The sequence below is a fragment of the Ochlerotatus camptorhynchus genome, unplaced genomic scaffold (genome assembly GCF_037179485.1).
Source record: "Ochlerotatus camptorhynchus isolate MF236.1 unplaced genomic scaffold, CSIRO-AGI_Acam_v1.1 ptg000374l, whole genome shotgun sequence".
Taxonomy (NCBI): domain Eukaryota; kingdom Metazoa; phylum Arthropoda; class Insecta; order Diptera; family Culicidae; genus Ochlerotatus; species Ochlerotatus camptorhynchus.
This window is the reverse complement of record NW_027040862.1, coordinates 2351232-2369245: the sequence shown is the minus strand read 5'-3', so window position 1 is coordinate 2369245 and position 18014 is coordinate 2351232. Positions and strand designations below refer to the sequence as shown.

The 18014-nt window shown below is 40.1% G+C and overlaps 1 protein-coding gene across 1 annotated transcript in view; it reads right to left on the bottom strand.

The window, feature by feature from the left end:
• Nucleotides 1-18014, bottom strand: part of Kul (Kuzbanian-like) — a 692619-nt gene that overhangs the window by 192955 nt on the left and 481650 nt on the right. The gene's annotated exons all lie outside the window — the stretch shown is intronic.

The window sequence follows — 18014 nt, the reverse complement described above, 5'->3', positions numbered from 1 at the left end:
GGGAAATTGAGCTTTCATGGAAGCCACACGATGATTATCATATTTACTCGAGGATTTACTGATTGTCTATTAAATTATTACGTCACTTAAACAATTGGTCTAGCAAGGTAATATGGAGAACTTCTAAATTGACCAAGATGCTGAACTAATTTCCAGAAGGTTTCATTGAGCATAAGCATGAGCAAGGGGACTGTCTTCTTCTCTTTTTCTTCTTCCTCGCATTTCAAGCTTATTGCGTATGGCATATTAGCTTATAGCGTGCTCTCATCTTAGTGTTCTAGATGCACTTCCACAGTTATTAATTGAGAGCATTCGATGCCTGTACCATTTTTGTATTATCATAATTGTGTGGCAAGTACAATCATACTCTATACCCAGGGAAGTCGAGAAATTTTCCAATCCGAAAAATTCCTAGACCGGACCGGGAATCGAATCCTGCCACCTCCAGCATGGTCTTGCTTTGTAGCTGTGCCTTTACCGACTGAGCTAAGGGAGCTCCCCAGGGACTGCCTTAGCTCAGTCATTAAAGGCGCAGCTAGAAAGCAAGACCATGCTGGAGGTGGCTGGGTTCGATTCCCGGTCCGGTCTAGGAATTTTTCGGGTTGGACAATTTCTCGACTTCCCACACAATTATACTAATGCAAAAATGGTACAGGTATCGAAAGCTCTCAATCAATAACTATGAAAGTGTATATAGAACGCTCAGTTGAAAGCACGCAATAAGCTAATATGCTATAAGTAATAACCTTGAAATGCGGAGAAGAAGAAGAAGCAGAAGAGCAAGGGTGCTTCATTAAAAAAAAATGTGATGAATTTCTGATAGGTCATCCTCCAGTTCGATTCATAACTCCAAAATATGAGCCTGTGCAAAAAATGGTAAACATTGATGAAGGTTTAGAGGTCTAGTAAATGATTTGAAGTTAGTATGGAGATTTAGGTGAATTAGTATGGGACATTATTGATTTCCACTAACATTGTTCTAACTTTGGTTGTAGTTGTCCAAACGTTAAAAAAAAAATAGTATGTGGTTGCCATGCCAACGATCAACAAGCTTGTTATTGTTGTGATTAAATAGGCATTTTCACATATTCATCTGTCAATTTACCCTGGCCCTTATTACCGATGTCACTTCACGGTGAAGTGATTCCTATTTGGTTTACACGGCAATCTCTTCACCGTGAGTGACAACTGGGCACTTCACTTCGTTTTCACCGTGAAGTGACACCCATAATAAGGGCCCTGTTCTGGCAACACCTCGCTTCGCGATCGGCCGATGAGGCGAGAAGCGGTTTGGCCGATGAGGCGTGACAAGGTGACGGGTGAAGTAGAAGTGACAGGTGACAAAGAGATAGAAAAAATAGTTAGAAGTTGATCTGACAGAAGTCGTGCAGAGGAGAAGTAAACAAATAAAAAAGAAAGGCTGAAGTTTAGTTCATTGTAGAATGAGATTAAGAGCGTGTTTGTTGGAAAAAAGTGAAATTTCGGTGCGTTTTTTTGAGAAGGTAAAAAATTAAACGACCGCAGTTTAATACACCAGGTTAGTTCAACATACAAAAATTGAAACACATTTAGAACGAAATAATTAAATTACAGTTTTTTACGACACAAAGAGGAGGTTAGTCGATGATAGACGGATCGACAAGATAGATTGGCAGACAGGTAAAACATGCAGAAAACGTTGAAAATAAATAATATTAATGCGCTTAATTGTGTCAGGCATAGTATTGGAAGCGAGATTGGAAAGACAAGAAAAGTTTAGAGGAGGAAGACAAACTAAAATTGTGAGTAATACTAACACTAAAACTCATGAAAATACTGTACTAATTTCAATGAATTTCTCATAAAATTGCAGTTTGATCTACCTGCAAGCAACCAACCTTGGTTTGTTTTATTCGATCCGAACAGGCCTCTATTTCATAATTTTTTTTTCGCATTTAAGGTGATTCCCTGTAGCTTCCTTTTCGTGTTACACTTTGCAATTTCACAAGTAAAAATATTAAAGTTTCTGTGAATGCACTAAGGTGAAACTACGTGCCATATTAAGGGTGTCACTACACTGTGATAAGGAAGTGATACTCGGAATAAGAGCCGTGATTGCCGAACAAATCAAATGGGAATCACTTCACCGTGATGACAAGTGACAAGTTTTCACCGTGAAGTGACATCCGTAATAAGCCCCTACTACTTGTTGTTTGCTGCGGAGAAGCAAGCAATGGCCCTAATTACGGATGTCACTTCACGGTGAAAACGAAGTGAAGTGACCAGTTGTCACTCACGGTGCAGTGATTGCCGTGTAAATCAAATGGGAATCACTTCACCGTGAGTGATAAGTTGCCTCTTCACCGTGAAGTGACACCGGTAATAAGGGCCAATGTCTGAAATTTGCAAATGTATAAACCTCGTATATCTTGAAATTGCGATGTATGATGGAAAAATGGACTTTGTAAGAAAACACCTTAAGTCTTTCTTGATATGTTGTAAACCTAACCGTTACAGCAACAACATTTTTGGTCATTGACATAGTAACAACATATTAATTTTTTCCAACATTTGGACATGTAGAAGCAAAGTTAGTGAAGTGATTTTTGAAATTCTTCCATATTAATTCCCATACACATTTCAAATCATTTGCGCGACCTATAAACCTGAAGCTAACTCTTCACCATTTGATGCACAGGTTCATATTTTGGGGCAATGGTACGAACTAGAAGGTGGCCTATCAGAAATTCATCACTTTTTATACAAAATGAAGCACCCTCATGAGCATGAGCATTGATCACCACTTGTAGCTGCTACTCCGCGAATTGACGAAATTTGTACAAAGAATCAAATGACTGGGGCCGAGAACACCTATGCATCTCCACATATATTATAGCAACTGAATTTATAGTCATCAATCAGCAATCAGGGGAATTTTTGGAAATGATAGCGGATCAGTATTTACCATGAAGCAGTTCCACGCCAATTGAAGAATCCATCAGACTCGACCTTCTCCGAATTTGCATGAAACTTTCCATAATTGTTTGTTATGGGCAATCATTCACATTTGTGCTAAAATTCGGCCAATTTGAATCATAATTATTATTTTTTTCAAAATGCCATATTTGACATTCTTCAATCAATTGTAGCACGGAAATGTAACATCGAAATCAAAATAACGTTTGGGACAAATTTGTAGGGAAAAGTTAATTACATCTAGGAAAAGTGTGTATATTTCCTATACAATTTGAATTGTTATTTTGTTGAAAAATTATAAAAAAATTAAACATGAATAACAGTGGAGTCCTTGATAAATATTTAAAAACTTTTGACGTAGGACTACGTCTTTGTGCACTATACTGGGATGCAAATAAAAAAAAAATGTGTGACGAAATAGTGTCAGGTTTCAAACGCTTATAACATGGTAATTGCTGAATGAATTTTAATTTTAATTGCAGCATTTGATTCGCATTGTGAGTAAGCTTTTTTTGGTTTAACGATGATAGGGGAAATGACTCTCATGTTGGCCTATGGATCTAAGGTTCTAGATGAACGCGTCATTGAGACGGTACTAATTTTCGCTGTACCAATGTTTGGAAGAATTTGAGAAGTGGCAGCTTACCAAGCTCCAGAAAAGGCAGTGGTCTCTTCCATAGGTACTCCCACTGGTAAATTTGCTGGTTCGTGGTCCCAGAAGTAACGAAAGTTTAGCTTTTCAGCCCAGCAGAGTGCCCTTTCGGTCAACCGAAGTATAACATTCCTGCCCAGGGAAGCGGATAGACCGGGATTATCGTTTCGTGTGTGCAGGATCGAATCGCGACGTGATTGCTCCGGTTAAGCCACGATGTAAACAAAAGAACTTATTCTGACAACCAATGCCTACTGTGATTCTATACACTCTTAGAGCAACCGTACCAATGAGTAAATAAGGCACATTTACCAACCTCTACCATAACGCTACTTGCGTACCGGGGGTTGCTATTCAGGTGGGGAGAATAGCAATCCGCACCTTGGGAAGTAGTGAGTTCATAAATTTAGCAACCCGGTAGCAACGCATCAGACGGTCGCTATTTTGAATAAACGTCAACAGTTTGTTTTACCGGTGTGGAAAACGGTAACTTAAATTATGACTTTGATAGCAACGACCGGTGTGGAGAGGTGTGCAACGACTGGTACGGTTGCTCTTAGCTTGATAAAGAAATTAAAAAAAAATTCTAAACAAATGCCTGAATGGCAACGTTTTTTATGTGTCCGGATTTTTTCGTGTTCAATCTTTATGTTCCCTGAACATCTACAAAGGCCCTGAAGTTTTAAAAAGTCTTATAAAGAACTTCAACGAAGTTCTGTAAATTTAAAAAAAATAATCACTTAATTTCTCCCAAGATCGCCAATTTTCAAAAACGTTTGATGAAGTTAAATAAATTTCTATGAACTTCTAAAAAAATTGCTGCAGTTCTGCAAAATTTTCTGAAGTTCTACGGAATTTGCAAAGCTTTTACAAAGTTAGCACAACTTCTATGAAATTTGCTGCACTTCTAGAATGTTTCCAGAACTTCTACTCAGTTTAATAAATGTTAACAAAGCTTTCAAAAGTTATACAACGTTTCTCAAAGATCCATGAAGTTCCTTGAAATTTTACAATGATTCCCTTACTGTTGAGAAGTTCTTCGAGCTCCTACGAAGTTCCCTGAAGTCAAATGATGTTCTCTCTTCTATGACGAATTGTCCTTGACTTCTAGGAAAGTTCGTGAGCTTATGAGAAGACTCAATTTTATAAATCTGAAATATTGAACACCTTCCCTCGCCCGCCATTTTTTTTTGCAATAGTAACGGTGAAGACATGTGAGGGCATTTCATCAAAGTTTAACTGGGAAGTTGAATAACACCCATTTCATGTCAGGAAAAGTAGGTATAATAGTGAGAATTTGTTGCGATGTCTCTTTCACTTTTTTGGTTTTATGAGGGTTTTGTAGACCATGATTTAGACTTGTAGCATGCTTTAAAACCACTATAAAACTTACAATGTAACTTGGGAGGGATCTGATCAGGGTGAAAGAGCACGGGAGAGGTGCGCCGAACTGAGGGTTCACCACCAAAGCAAAAATCATGAGAATGGATTTGTCAAGAAATTTGCTCTTATTTGAAAATTTCTTATCTTTCACTGTGGAAAATTTCAGACTGATATCACTTACCGTTTTTGATTATTTACTGGAAAACTAATAGTTGCCTGTTTCGCGTCATCCTAAGGGGCTGTTCATAAAATACGTAGACAGTTTAGAGAGGAGGGAGGTGGACAATTATCTACGGCCCATACAAATTAAAAAAAAATATATATGAACAATTGTCTACGCATGGGTAGAGGAGGGTCAAGAATCCCAAAAAATACAAGAGACAGCCCTATGGGGTTGTACGCAATGGTGACATAGGACTACGTAGTCTTATATAATAAATCTTATTTGTTAACTACAGCAGAAGCTTGTGTTTTGTGTAGGAATAGGAATTTGAACGTGGTTCTCCCTGTGTATACTCTTTAGTATGACGCGCTTGACATAGATGGCCCACAGCGACTCACGAAGAGCTGCTGATTCCGATCAATAGCGGTGCGGCTTCTTCCTCCTTCTATGAATGCTCATGTGGGCTGCAGCTCGCTGCTTGCGGGGAGCCTTTCGTTGTGTACTGGAGAACATTACCACTCACCACGCGGTCATTGAATAAACACCGTTTGGTGAGACCGGATAGGAATTCAACTTTGAAATCTGTGCTAAGGAAAGCGCTTTTTGCAGGCAATCGGTGATAATTTTAATTATTATAGCAAGAGTTGCACATTCGTGCAATTTTCAATGGTGACATTTTGAAAAATGATTAAGTCTTAAATTTAACAGATGCGTAGACATATTTTTGATCGATTGGTGATAAAATTATTTAAATTGGTCTAGGGGCGGCTGAGTTATTAACGTTAAAAATCTTTCATAATTTTGTTACATGTTCCATTTTTGGTTTTCACAAAGTGTACCCCCATATAGAAATTACAGGCGTAGTCCTACGTCAAAAACTGTCGGAGTAATTGATGAACAGCCCCTAGGAAAATCATAAAACAAACAAGAACGATAATTTTCATAGGTTTCCTATGACTGGTCGTTAGTTTTTCGGTCATATCACAAACAACGGTAAGATACACCACTCTTAAATGTTCACCAGTGAAAGCTAGGATGTTTTCAAGCATGAATAAAATTGAAACTAAGACAAATGTTCATTACCCACAATGATTTTCCCGATTTTCCTAGCGATTTTCGTCCACCGTGAAAAACAATTTTCATATTTGTTTTATGGGTTGCTAAGATCGTTATTTATCATTTCACTAAACAACGGTCTTCATGGAATGCCTGGTTCATGAGGTATGAATTTTCAAAGTCGTGATGTCCAGGAAAATCCAGAAACTTCAACTAAAATTTTCCGGAAAAATGAACCACCCCACGATTTTTTATTTTTTTTCAATGATATAACCATAAACTCTACCTGTGTGCAAAATTTCATACAATTCTGCGACAGTTAGGTTCATTTTGTCCAATTATAAAAAAATCCCCTGGCATCATTTTGATTAGAAGTGACATTTTCGTGCTACGATTTGTAGGAAAATGTCGAAACCGTCCTGTTTAAATAAATGCAAGATTCAAAATAGCATAAATTTAGCAAAAATGCGAATGATTGACTATAACAATCAATTATGTAATTCGAATAAAGACGAGACAAAAATTCATTTTATTTTGCTATTAGGCCAGGAACTGTTCCATGGTGAGTGATTGTTTGTTTGAATAATGGTACTATCAACTACTCTACAATTGGAAGGAATTGGCAATGAGACCATGATCTTCTGCTCAGTAAGCAAAAACGATCGCCATTAGGCCACCGAGGCCCAAAGAAAGACAGTAACGAATGTAGAGACAAGAAAGACTACAAAAATAACAATGCAGAGGTAATGATCAATATCTGACAAAAAATAATGGAAGGCAAAGGAAAAAATGGGAAACAATAACAATTTGATAGACAAGAGTAAGAATGACAGACATATAAAAGAAAATAGCTGACGTTTCAACAACTGCTCATCTGCTTCTTCAGGGTTGATTCTCCTAATTTCTTCCACTTCTTGCATTTTCCTTCCCCTCAGATGCATGGGAAATGTTTGATTTCCAACAAAAAACCAAAGCCACATCACTTGGTGCTATTATGTCCACTCAACCGAGCGTGTTTCGCAAATTCAATTTAGCTCGCATATTCCAAACAATCAAAAAACTCCACGCTCGAGCTTCGAGTTGACCATCAACAAACAAACAAATAAACCCAAAAACAAAAGATAAATCACATCAGCTAGCAGTATTGCCACAGTCCAGTTGCCGGATTGAAATAATTGATACACACTACAAAACCGACGACCGAATCCAATCAACGGAACAAATGGCGAAAATTGTTTTAGTTTTGACTCAATCGATGAGTGTGTGTGTGTGTATTTTTTGTCCACTCCTGCGTGCATCCATTTCCGTCGGAAAAATGTTGCTGAAATTGATTGAACGCCAGTTTTCCTCTCCCTCAATTATTCCAACTATTATTCGCTTGGAGCTCATGCCGGTTTAGATTTTGCCATGTTGGGATCAAACAAAATTGTTCCATTTCAGTAAATTCCTCCGTCTCCGGATCCGATCGAAAATGATGACAACCCACTCTCGGTCGGTTGAAATATGCTGTCAACCTCCCCCCTTGTCGCTCCCGTTGCCCCCTTCGCAGTAGCTGCTGGAATCCAGGGCAATTCCAGCCGCTCATCTTCGCTGATAATAAAATACCCGAAATTTTATCTCTCGTCACGCTACTTCCAGGCTCCATGCGGGGAATCCTGCTAGCTTCTTCTTCTTCTTGTGCTGCTTGTTGGGCGGTAAGCCTTATCACGAGCCGATCTGGGCCGATTCCATCCATCGAATGGAACGGGGGAAGGATCAAAAACATGGCATGTGGCTTCCCGAGGAAAATCTATTTTATACATTGCTCGGTATTCAGTTTTCCAAATGTAGCGAGAAGAGTGTAAACTTTTGCCTGCATTTTGCTTTTCAACTTTTTACTCGGGTAGCGTCACTTTCCATTTCCTTACGATGACGACGATCCGAAGTCAATTCGTAGTAAATCCGATTTTCCGCTCATATACCACGGCTGCTGATGCCGGTCGCTCTTGACGTTGTCGTCGTCGTCGTGGCAAGTCTGGAGAACGGGCAAGAAGGGGCAGGACACTTTCCACTTCTCTTTTTTTTTTTGGGGAAGTGAAGCTTTAGATGTAAAATTGATTTAAATCTGGTTCGACTCAGCTCGGTTCTGCTGGGTGGAAAGTTTTTCGATTCTGCCATAAATTGGTTGCGGTCAGTCCAAGGGGCGATGGAGATGGAGCTTTAATGGAAAAATGGGGGCTACGTTTCCATTGGCTTGTGATTAGAGGCTTAGGAAGGATTTAATTGATGGTACGCTTGGAGAAGTCATCTCAAAATCTAATAATATTTCAATCATTTTGTTCGTGTCCTTCGGGAGAGATCACTCCCTGCTAATTCGAAACATTCAGCTACTTGCCACACCTTCACGGCACGAACAAACCTTCTATGAAGTCACCGCAGCCCATTTAGTGGAATAAAGCTTCCTGATCTGGAAACCCTAGTCCACGATAATAAACCCACCATCCTGGCCATCCAAGAGGCGGTTGTAGGACATAATGGCAATAGACATAAGGTCGAAATTGACAAAAGGTCAAATGGAAAAAAGGTCGAATGGACAAAAGGTCGATTGGACAAAAGGTTGAAATGTACAAAAGGTTGAAGTGGACAAAAGGTAGAAATAGACAAAAGGGTGAAATGGATAAACTGGTCAAATTTTTGGAGGATAAAATGGGTGGCAAACTCTCAAATATTTTTCCTTCCTTAAAAACTAATTACTGTGCGTGTCACGGCAATCTAAGAGACTAATTACTGCCTTTCTAGAGAATATATTCCTTCTTTAACATGAGCAGCTCTTTGGGCTATTCTAAACTCTAAGCAAACATTTTCTGAGCAATATTTTGTCAAATTTTGATGATGGCTTTTTTGAACTTTTGTTAACTTCGTAATTTTGTCCATTCGACCTTTTGTCCATTTTAACCCTTTGTTCATTTGTACTTTTGTCCCTCTAAGTTCAATTCAACATTTGTCTCTTCGACCTTTTCTTCGTCCTTTTCTTCGACCTTTTCTTCAACCTTTTCTCAGACATTTTCTCCTTCCTTTTCTTCGACCTTTGCTTAGAACTTTTGTCCATTCGACCTTTTGTCCATTCGACCTTTTGTCCATTCGACCTTTTGTCCATTCGACCTTTAGTGCATTCGACCTTTTGTTCATTCGGCCTTTTTTACCATTCGACCTTTTGCCCTTCGACCCTTTGTCATAGATTCCTTCCCATAGTGGGGATAAGACTGGAACATCCTTTCCCGTTCTCAATCGTTTCTGCTTAACTTCCAACCAATCTATTTTAGAGGCCTGGAGTGTCCACACTGTCCAGTACTGATCCTGGGGGACATCAATGGTCATCATCCACCGTGGTGAAGCCCTAATACCAGAGGCATGATAATTATGGATGCTTCAGAGCCTTTCCACCAGTGCTGCCATAATAAAATTAGGGCTAGTTACCCATATCAAGAGCACTGGTATGTCACGCTAGAACTATATCAAACAACGAACCATCGTTTGCAGAGTCAGCTAGTAATCATAATAATAGAATGTATACCCGTAAGATTCCCTGAAGTGCTCGGAAATGCCATAAAGATCTAAATTTATTTGGACTTTGGAAGTTCGTGAAGTTCTCTGGATTCCCTGATACTGTCTAGATTTCTCTGAAGCCTTCAGTATTTCTTAAATGTTCTAACAAGTTTTCTTAAGTTAATGGAACTGCCTTGATGATCTTTGATATTCCTGGATGCTCCTGCAATTTTTCTGATGTTCGTGATAATTTGATGCTCCCGGAACTTCCTTCTAAATCCTACCTGAAATATTCTCAATTTTCCTAATGAATGTGGATCTTTCCTGAAATTTCCGTATTTTTTGTGGAATTCTCGGAACTTCATGAAGTATTCTGTCAGTATTCGAAACTTGTGTTCCTGAAACACTTTAAGCTTCAGCAAAATATTTGCTATTTTACTGTCGTAAATAAAATTGTTCTGAGGTTCTTTTAACTTCTCTGATGTTCTCGGAATTTCTCGGTAGTTCTTGCGATTCTCCTGATGTTTTGGGTATTGTACTTCCTTGAAGTTCTCTGATCTTTTTTTGTAAAATTCCTGATGTTTTCTCAACTTCTCTGAAGTTCTCTGAACTTCCATAAAAACTGTGAACTTCTCAAACTGCATTTCTTTTTATTTTCCTGAAAATAATGGAACTGCAAAAATCATCACTGATATTTCAGATTGGTCCGACTGCCTTTTAGTTTACGAAACTTCAATTAAAATGTTTCTGCATATTCATTATTTCATTTCTCATAAGCTTTTGCAATTATCCCGAAGTTCTTACTGGAATTCTCTGGACGTCTGTGAAGTTCCTCAAGTTTTTCTAACATTTTCCAAATTTCACTTTAAGTTCTATGTACTTCCCTAAAATTTTCGGAACTTCTTCACGGTTTCTGTTATGTTCCTGAAGTTAAAACGAAACAATAAATGCAATTTTAAGATTTCCACTGAAGTTTACGATGTTTTTTTTAAGTTATCAGAACTAGAGTCCAGTTCTTCATGACGTTTTCGATGCTTCCCTGAATTTCTCAGAACATTTGGAAAGTTCCCGCCTATTTCCGGAAATTTATTGAACTGCCATGAAGTTCATTCATCTTACCTAAAGTACCCGAAATTTTCCTTTCTTGAGCATCTCCCATGGAACATATTTTAGAATCTCTGAACTTCCCTCATCTTCCTAGCAGACAATTATGCAGACTAACAGCTTCAAAAGCCAGTTTTTAGTCGCATAATGCTGATCAGAAGCTTGAATTGTTTGTTGGGTTATAAGATCTTCCATGAAGTTCCCTTAATTGTAAAGAAGTCTCGGAACTTCTTTAATGTTCCGAAAATTTTCCTGGTGGAAATGGAACGTCCCTGTTGACCCCGCCATTTACCTGAATTTCCAAAGTTCGCTATACTTTCATGAAACGTTTTGATATGTTTTGCAATTTTCCCGAAGCTGTAAAAGTGTTCTGAAGATCTTCGATCTTGCTAAATGAAAATGCCTTGATTTTTTTTTCTGGAATAAATGGGACTGCCTTGAAGTTCCAGATTTTTTCTGATGATCTCGAAACTGCCATAAAGCTATCGGAACTTCCCTTAAAATGCTCCAGCATTTTTCTAACGTTTATGGAACTTACCCGAAGCTTCCGCAATTTTCCTAAAACTTTCGAAACTTTGCAATTTTTTTCGAAAGTTTCCTGAGTTACTCAGAACTTTTTTGAAAGTCCTGTAATCGCATTAATGTTAATTGAACTGCCCTGAGGTTCTCTGATCTTCTCTGTTGTTCTCGGAGATTTTCTGAAGATTTCGCAAATTTTCCTGAAGTGCTTCTCTGAAGCTCTGAAATATTTGGAAATGACCGGAAATCTCTAAACTGGACTTCCCTCAAATTCATGGAGCGTCTCATATATTATCTAAATGTTCCTGAAATTCTTGGAACTGACCTGATTTATTAGAAACTTGCCCTGACAGTGTATTAAACTTCCAAAAATTCTGGACTTTCCTAAAATGAACGAACCTTCCATGAAGTCACCACAGCCCATTCAGTGGAATATAAACGGTTTCCATAATGATCTTCATGGTCAGGAAATCCTAGATACCTACATATAAACTCAAAAGCTCAAAAAGGTCAAAGGACATAAGGTCGACGGACAAATGGTTGAACGACATAAGGTCGAAGGACAAATGGTCGAAGGACATAAGGTCGATTGACATAAGGTTGAAGGACATAAGGTCGAAGGGCAAATGGTCGAACGACATAAGGTCGAAGGACATAAGGTCGAAGGACATAAGGTCGAAGGACATAAGGTCGAAGGACATAAGGTCGAAGGACATAAGGTCGAAGGACATAAGGTCGAAGCACATAAAGTCAAGGACATAAGGTCGAAGGACATAAGGTCAAAGGACAAATGGTCGAAGGACATAAGGTGGAAGGACATAAGGTCGAAGGACATAAGCTCAAAGAACATAAGCTCAAAGGACATAAGCTCAAAGGACATAAGGTCGAAGGGACAAAAGGTCGGAGTGGACAAAAGGTCGGCGGATAAATTGAGTGGTGAACTCTCAAATATTTTTCCATCTTTAAATCATGAGCAGTTCTTTGGAAAATTAAGATAACAAATAGTTACCGTGCGTGTCACGGCAATCTAAGAGACAAATAACTGCCTTTCTCAAAAAAGGTCAAAGGACATAAGGTCGACGGACAAATGGTCGAACGACTTAAGGTCGAAGGACAAATGGTCGAAGGACATAAGGTCGATGGACATAAGGTTGAAGGACATAAGGTCGAAGGACATAAGGTCGAAGGGAAAATGGTCGAACGACATAAGGTCGAAGGACATAAGGTCAAAGGAAAAATGGTCGAAGGACATAAGGTCGAAGAACATAAGGTCGAAGGACATAAGGTCGAACGACATAAGGTCGAAGGACATAAGGTTGAAGGACAAATGGTCGAAGGACATAAGGTCGAAGCGAAAATGGTCGAACAACATAAGGGAGAAGGACATAAGGTCAAAGGAAAAATGGTCGAAGGACATAAGGTCGAAGATCATAAGGTCGAAGGACATGGTCGAAGAACATAAACTCAAAGGACATAAGCTCAAAGGACATAAGGTCGAAGGGAAAAAAGGTCGGAGTGAACAAAAGGTCGGAGGATAAAATGGGTGGCAAACTCTCAAATATTTTTCCATCTTTAAATCATGACCAGTTCTTTGGAAAATTAGGATAACAAACAGTTTCTGTGCATGTCACGGCAACCTAAGAGACAAATAACTGCCTTTCTCTAGAATACATTCCTTCTTTAACATGTGAGTATTTTTTCATAGTTTTTTTAATCCCTGAGCGAAAATTTTTTGAGCGATATTTTGACCGGAAAATCTTTGAACTAGACATCCCTAAAATGTCTGGAGCATCTTAAATATTATCGAAATTTTCCTGACCTTCATTCAACTGAATTGTTGGAAACTTGCCCTTACAGTTTATTAAATTTCCAAAAAATCTAGATTTTCCTAAAATTCTCGGAATATTTCTGAAGTTATTGGATCTGCCCTTGAAATCTCGGAGCTTCCCTGAAGATCTCTAAACCTAGCTTCCTTGAGCTTCTCACTACTTGTATAAAGTTTTTTCAATCTTCCTCAAGGTCTCTGGACGTATTTGAAGTTTTATTTTTTGACTTCCTGGAAGCTTTCCGAATATCCCAGAAGTTCTCAGAACTTTTTAAAGTCGTTGCAGTTTTCCTGAAGCTAAATGGAACCACCTTGAAGTTCTTGAAGCTTCCTAGAAGAGCTCGAAACTTTTCCAGATGTTCTGGATAGCTTTCTTAATGTTCCCACAGCCTGCTCAAAAAATTTCCTATAAGTTCTCGTAGCTTCCTTTTATTTTTCGGAACTTCACTAAAGTTCTTTAAATTTTCGTTAAGTTATTAGGAATGCCCTGCAGTTCTTGAAAGCTCCCGGTATTTCCTAGAAGTTTCTTATGATATTCACGGGCTTGTACTGACATTGTCAGTATTACCCAAAAGTCCAGGTAGCTTACATACAGCTCTTGAAGCTTCCCTGTTCCTAAACTCAATCAAACTGACTTGAAGGTATCTCTAGATAGAGCTGAAATTAGGGCGTATCAGCTTTTGTAAGCAATGACTTCTCTCAATAATTTCTACTAAATCAAGGCTCGTCCACGCAAATCAACATCACCACCGGGTAGAGGAAGACTTCATCTACCCGATGGTTGTATTGGATTGCGTGGGAGTACCTTGAATTCCTAGAAATCTTCGAGAGAAGTCATTGTTTACAAAAGCTGTTGCGCCCTAATTACAGCTCTATCTAGATCTAATCTCCACAGAAGTTTGAGATATTTTTCTGAAATCTATGGACCTGCACTGAAGCTATTGGAACTTACCCTTTAAGGACATTTAACATCCCTGAAGCTCTCCAGATGTTCTTGAAATTCGTGGATGTTCCCTAACGTTCATGGACCTTTTATAAAACACTCAAAATATCTTAATTGATCCCAATAGTTTTCCCGAATTAAATCGAACGGACCAATTGCCATCGAGTGAGGCGATTCATTTGGACATCACGTAAATCTGGATCTGACATAGTAAACAGTGAACATCCAGTCAAGAAGTGTGCTGGTCTTGAGTTTAAACAGAACTGACTTCTACTTGTGCTAGCAGAGTGACAAAATCTTCTTGTGATACCGGATTGCTACCGAGAACTCGCAGAAGGTGGAACTTCGCCGAACGTACCGCTGCCTCCCATAACTCACCGAAATGTGGGGCGCTCGGAGGGTTGAAATGCCAAAAAATGCCTTCATTCGCACATTCTTTTGACACTGTCTCACGATGTTCTTTGCCTTTCAGAAATGCGATCAGATCCTGAATTTGATTTCTGGCACCAACAAAGTTTGTACCATTGTCCGAGTAGATATCCGTACTCCGTCCCCGGCGCGCAAAGAATCTTCGTAACGCTTGAAGAAACCGTTCTGTCGACAAATCAGAGACGAACTCCATACGAACCGCTTTCGTTGCCATGCACACGAAGATCGCAACGTAGCCTGGTCGGTTGTCGTCCACGTCCTGGTCGGGTATATACTGGTCCGAAGAAATCGACACCAGTCTTGAAAAACGGTCTCGAAACCGTAATTCTAGCAGCCGGTAGCTCACCCATTTGTTGCTGGATGATCGACGGTCTCGCTCGAAAACAACGCTGACACTGACGAATAACCTTTCGCGCTAGATTTCTACCACCTAGTGGCCAATATCGTTGCCGAACCGTACCCAAAAGTAGTTGCTGCCCAGCGTGCAGATGTTTGTGGTGATAGAAGCGTAAAACGAATTCCGGGAATGAATGTCTAGCGGGTAAAACCATCAAGTGTTTCATCTGTTGTGATTCCTCGGAGTGCGCTAGGCTACCACCAACTCGCAGGATATCGTTTTCATCGATTCGAGGGTTAAACCATCGCAAGGGAGAATTTCGACTAACGGGAGAACCAGATGATAGATTTTTGATCTCCTCCGAATGATTCCGCTTGCACCTTCCGGATGATCGCACATTCGGCTAGGTTCAGCTCGCTGGCGGATAGAAAACCTGTCCGTCTTTGTTCTTCTGAACACCGTAAGTCGTCGTTCTAAATCTTCTTCTGGTGGGTTTCCAGCCCATATAAGCGCATCTGCATGGGCATCCAAAAATTCCCTTATGCATTATCAAGCGTATATAGATCGAAATGTTCGATGCTGATTACTCATGGAGTAACCATGAGTAACCACCATGACAGGCCTGCTTTGGTGCTCTTCGTTCTCAACGGCGGGTCCATTACACCCAGCAGACATGGCGGAATGCTCCGGAGCTTGGCAAGCGCAAACATCATCAGTAGGCTTCTCAAGAGCTCCCACAGACCAAACACCAAGGCACCAAGAGTTGCCCAGTGGCTTCCTCCGGACCACCTACAGGGTTAAAAGCGCAACGAGTGCCGACAGACTATCCTCTCTGCTTAGGAATCAAGCTGGAAGCACTTCCTGGACAGCATCAACGCCAATCAGATAGCCACAGGCCTGTGGGGCAAGGTTAACGCTCTTAGCAAAAACAGCGACGGAACAATCATCAGGGACCCCAACGAGCAATAGCTCACGTGATGAGGGGATGTTTCGCTTCCCTCCAGAGATGTCAGATTTTAAATTTTAAAAATTTCCAGGATAATACTAAATTTTTAAAAATATCCAGAGGAAGCTATTGAAATCTTCGATAAGGTGGAGCTCATTTGGATACTTCCTAATCTACTTGCAGTCTTGGCAGAATATCAGTAGAATGTCCTTTGAATTTTTAAATAGTTGAAGATCTTCAACATAGACTTTTATTTTTTTTCCTTTGGTTTGTTTTTTCCGTCGATCTTGTTTTCCGTGCTGAGCACCAATGCTACCGACGTGCCAGGAAGGCAGCTCCCACACCTGGACCCTACCTATCGACCCATCAACTCATGAACCGAGGACCAACGGCTTTACTTCCCATCCGAAGGAAGGCGAGATCAGAGATGTTATGCCTCAGAACATCCCGGCGGCGCCGACTGGGATTGAACCCAGGCCTTCTGGGGTGAAAGGTAATCACGCTTACCACTACACCACCGGCGCCGCTGATCCTTGCACTGATGGTGTGTTCAATTCACATCACATCACATCACATCACATCAGTTGAGGATCTTCAATATAAACTTGATCAACCTGAAGTCTTGAAACAATATCCAGAGGATTTCCAGCCCAAAACGCACGAAAAATGCCCAATTATGGACCAGTAAGCCTAACGTGTAATCAAATGGAAGTTATCCATAATTGTGAGCTGCAGGGTATTTTTTGCGATTTTTTTAGAACATTAGAATAAAGTCAATCACTTGGAGTTTTCAGTGTGATATTAAGCAACAACACATCAGATCTATTTTCGAAAATTTTCAGCCAAGAATATAATTTTTTCAGCCCAAAATCCTCCAGTCGAACAATCAATTCCCATCACCGGAAACCGAAGGCCCAATCGCATCAAGATCAATCGCAATCATCGATGAAATGAAGAGTAAAACTCACACAACTCACAAAAGAAATTTCCCCCGAGTACCGCAGCAACTTCTTCGCCAGCAAATTAATGCCCTCGCATGGTTGATTAGCGGCCAAAATCAGCGTCAGAAACACAAAGCGGGAAAAGAAGCGGATCTTGGAAGCGAAAAATCCTTTCGCCTCGATTTTCCAGCGTGCCAGAGGCAGAGTGATAATGAGCAATTGCTCTTTCCGGTGGAAGGAATCGATTCCGACCACGCTGATATGCTGAAGGGGCGTTCCGACTGTGTAGACACAGAGCAACATCTGAAACCTCCTGTCGGCCTCGGATAGGAGAAGGAATCAATCGCTTCACTGAGCGGAAAGCTCTAGTCGGGATGTGTTCTAGATCTCTTCAGACCGTGCTGCCTCGCTCGAGTCAAGGGGTGTGAAAATCAATCAAACGCATCACTTCAGCACACGAAATCAACGCTCAGGTATGGTCTCGGTGTGGGACGATTGAACGGGAAGGCGGTGGATGATATTTGAAATTCGGAATTTTCGATTATTCGGTTCCTCCACCGGTGTTGGAGCGGGTTGTAAAAAGGCAGCTTGGATTAAGGGGAAACAGAGAAGTGTTCGTGGAAAACTGAATTTGAACATGGGGGAGATTTACCATGAATGGTTTTCTTCTAGAGGACATTTTCTTCTGCTTACAAAATACATCTTGAAAATGAGAACTTGCTCACTAACTTTCGTTGAAATTTGCAAAATTCGACATAAATTTAACGCTTATTATTGACTTAGAGGCTATCCATAAACTCTTCCTCGTTAATCTAGAAAAAGAAGAATGCTTCTATTGAAAATCACTCAAATGAAACACTCCTGAATCAGACGCAGAAGAGAGTGCGTCCACTGAAACGAACATGGTTATCCGAATTCCCAAAAACTAAACCAAGCTCCATAATTTTCCAAAGCATGGTAAACAAACATTTGACCACATTTTGCCTCCCATTTTGACCACGTCCTCTAGCTGTCTCTGTCTCTGCGTCTGAAAACTAACAAAAATGTAACTCTGAAAAAGCAGCACACATCCACACTCGTTTAAACTTGCCTTAGATGAGAGCAAACATGAGCATGCTGACCACTCTTCAGGCCAGGAGTATTTAGGTAGGACCTACTGTTTCTTGGTTTTTCGGACATTGGTCATCAAGCGGCGGAAGTGCTTTCCTGTGTCCACAGTCCTCTTATTGCGATGCT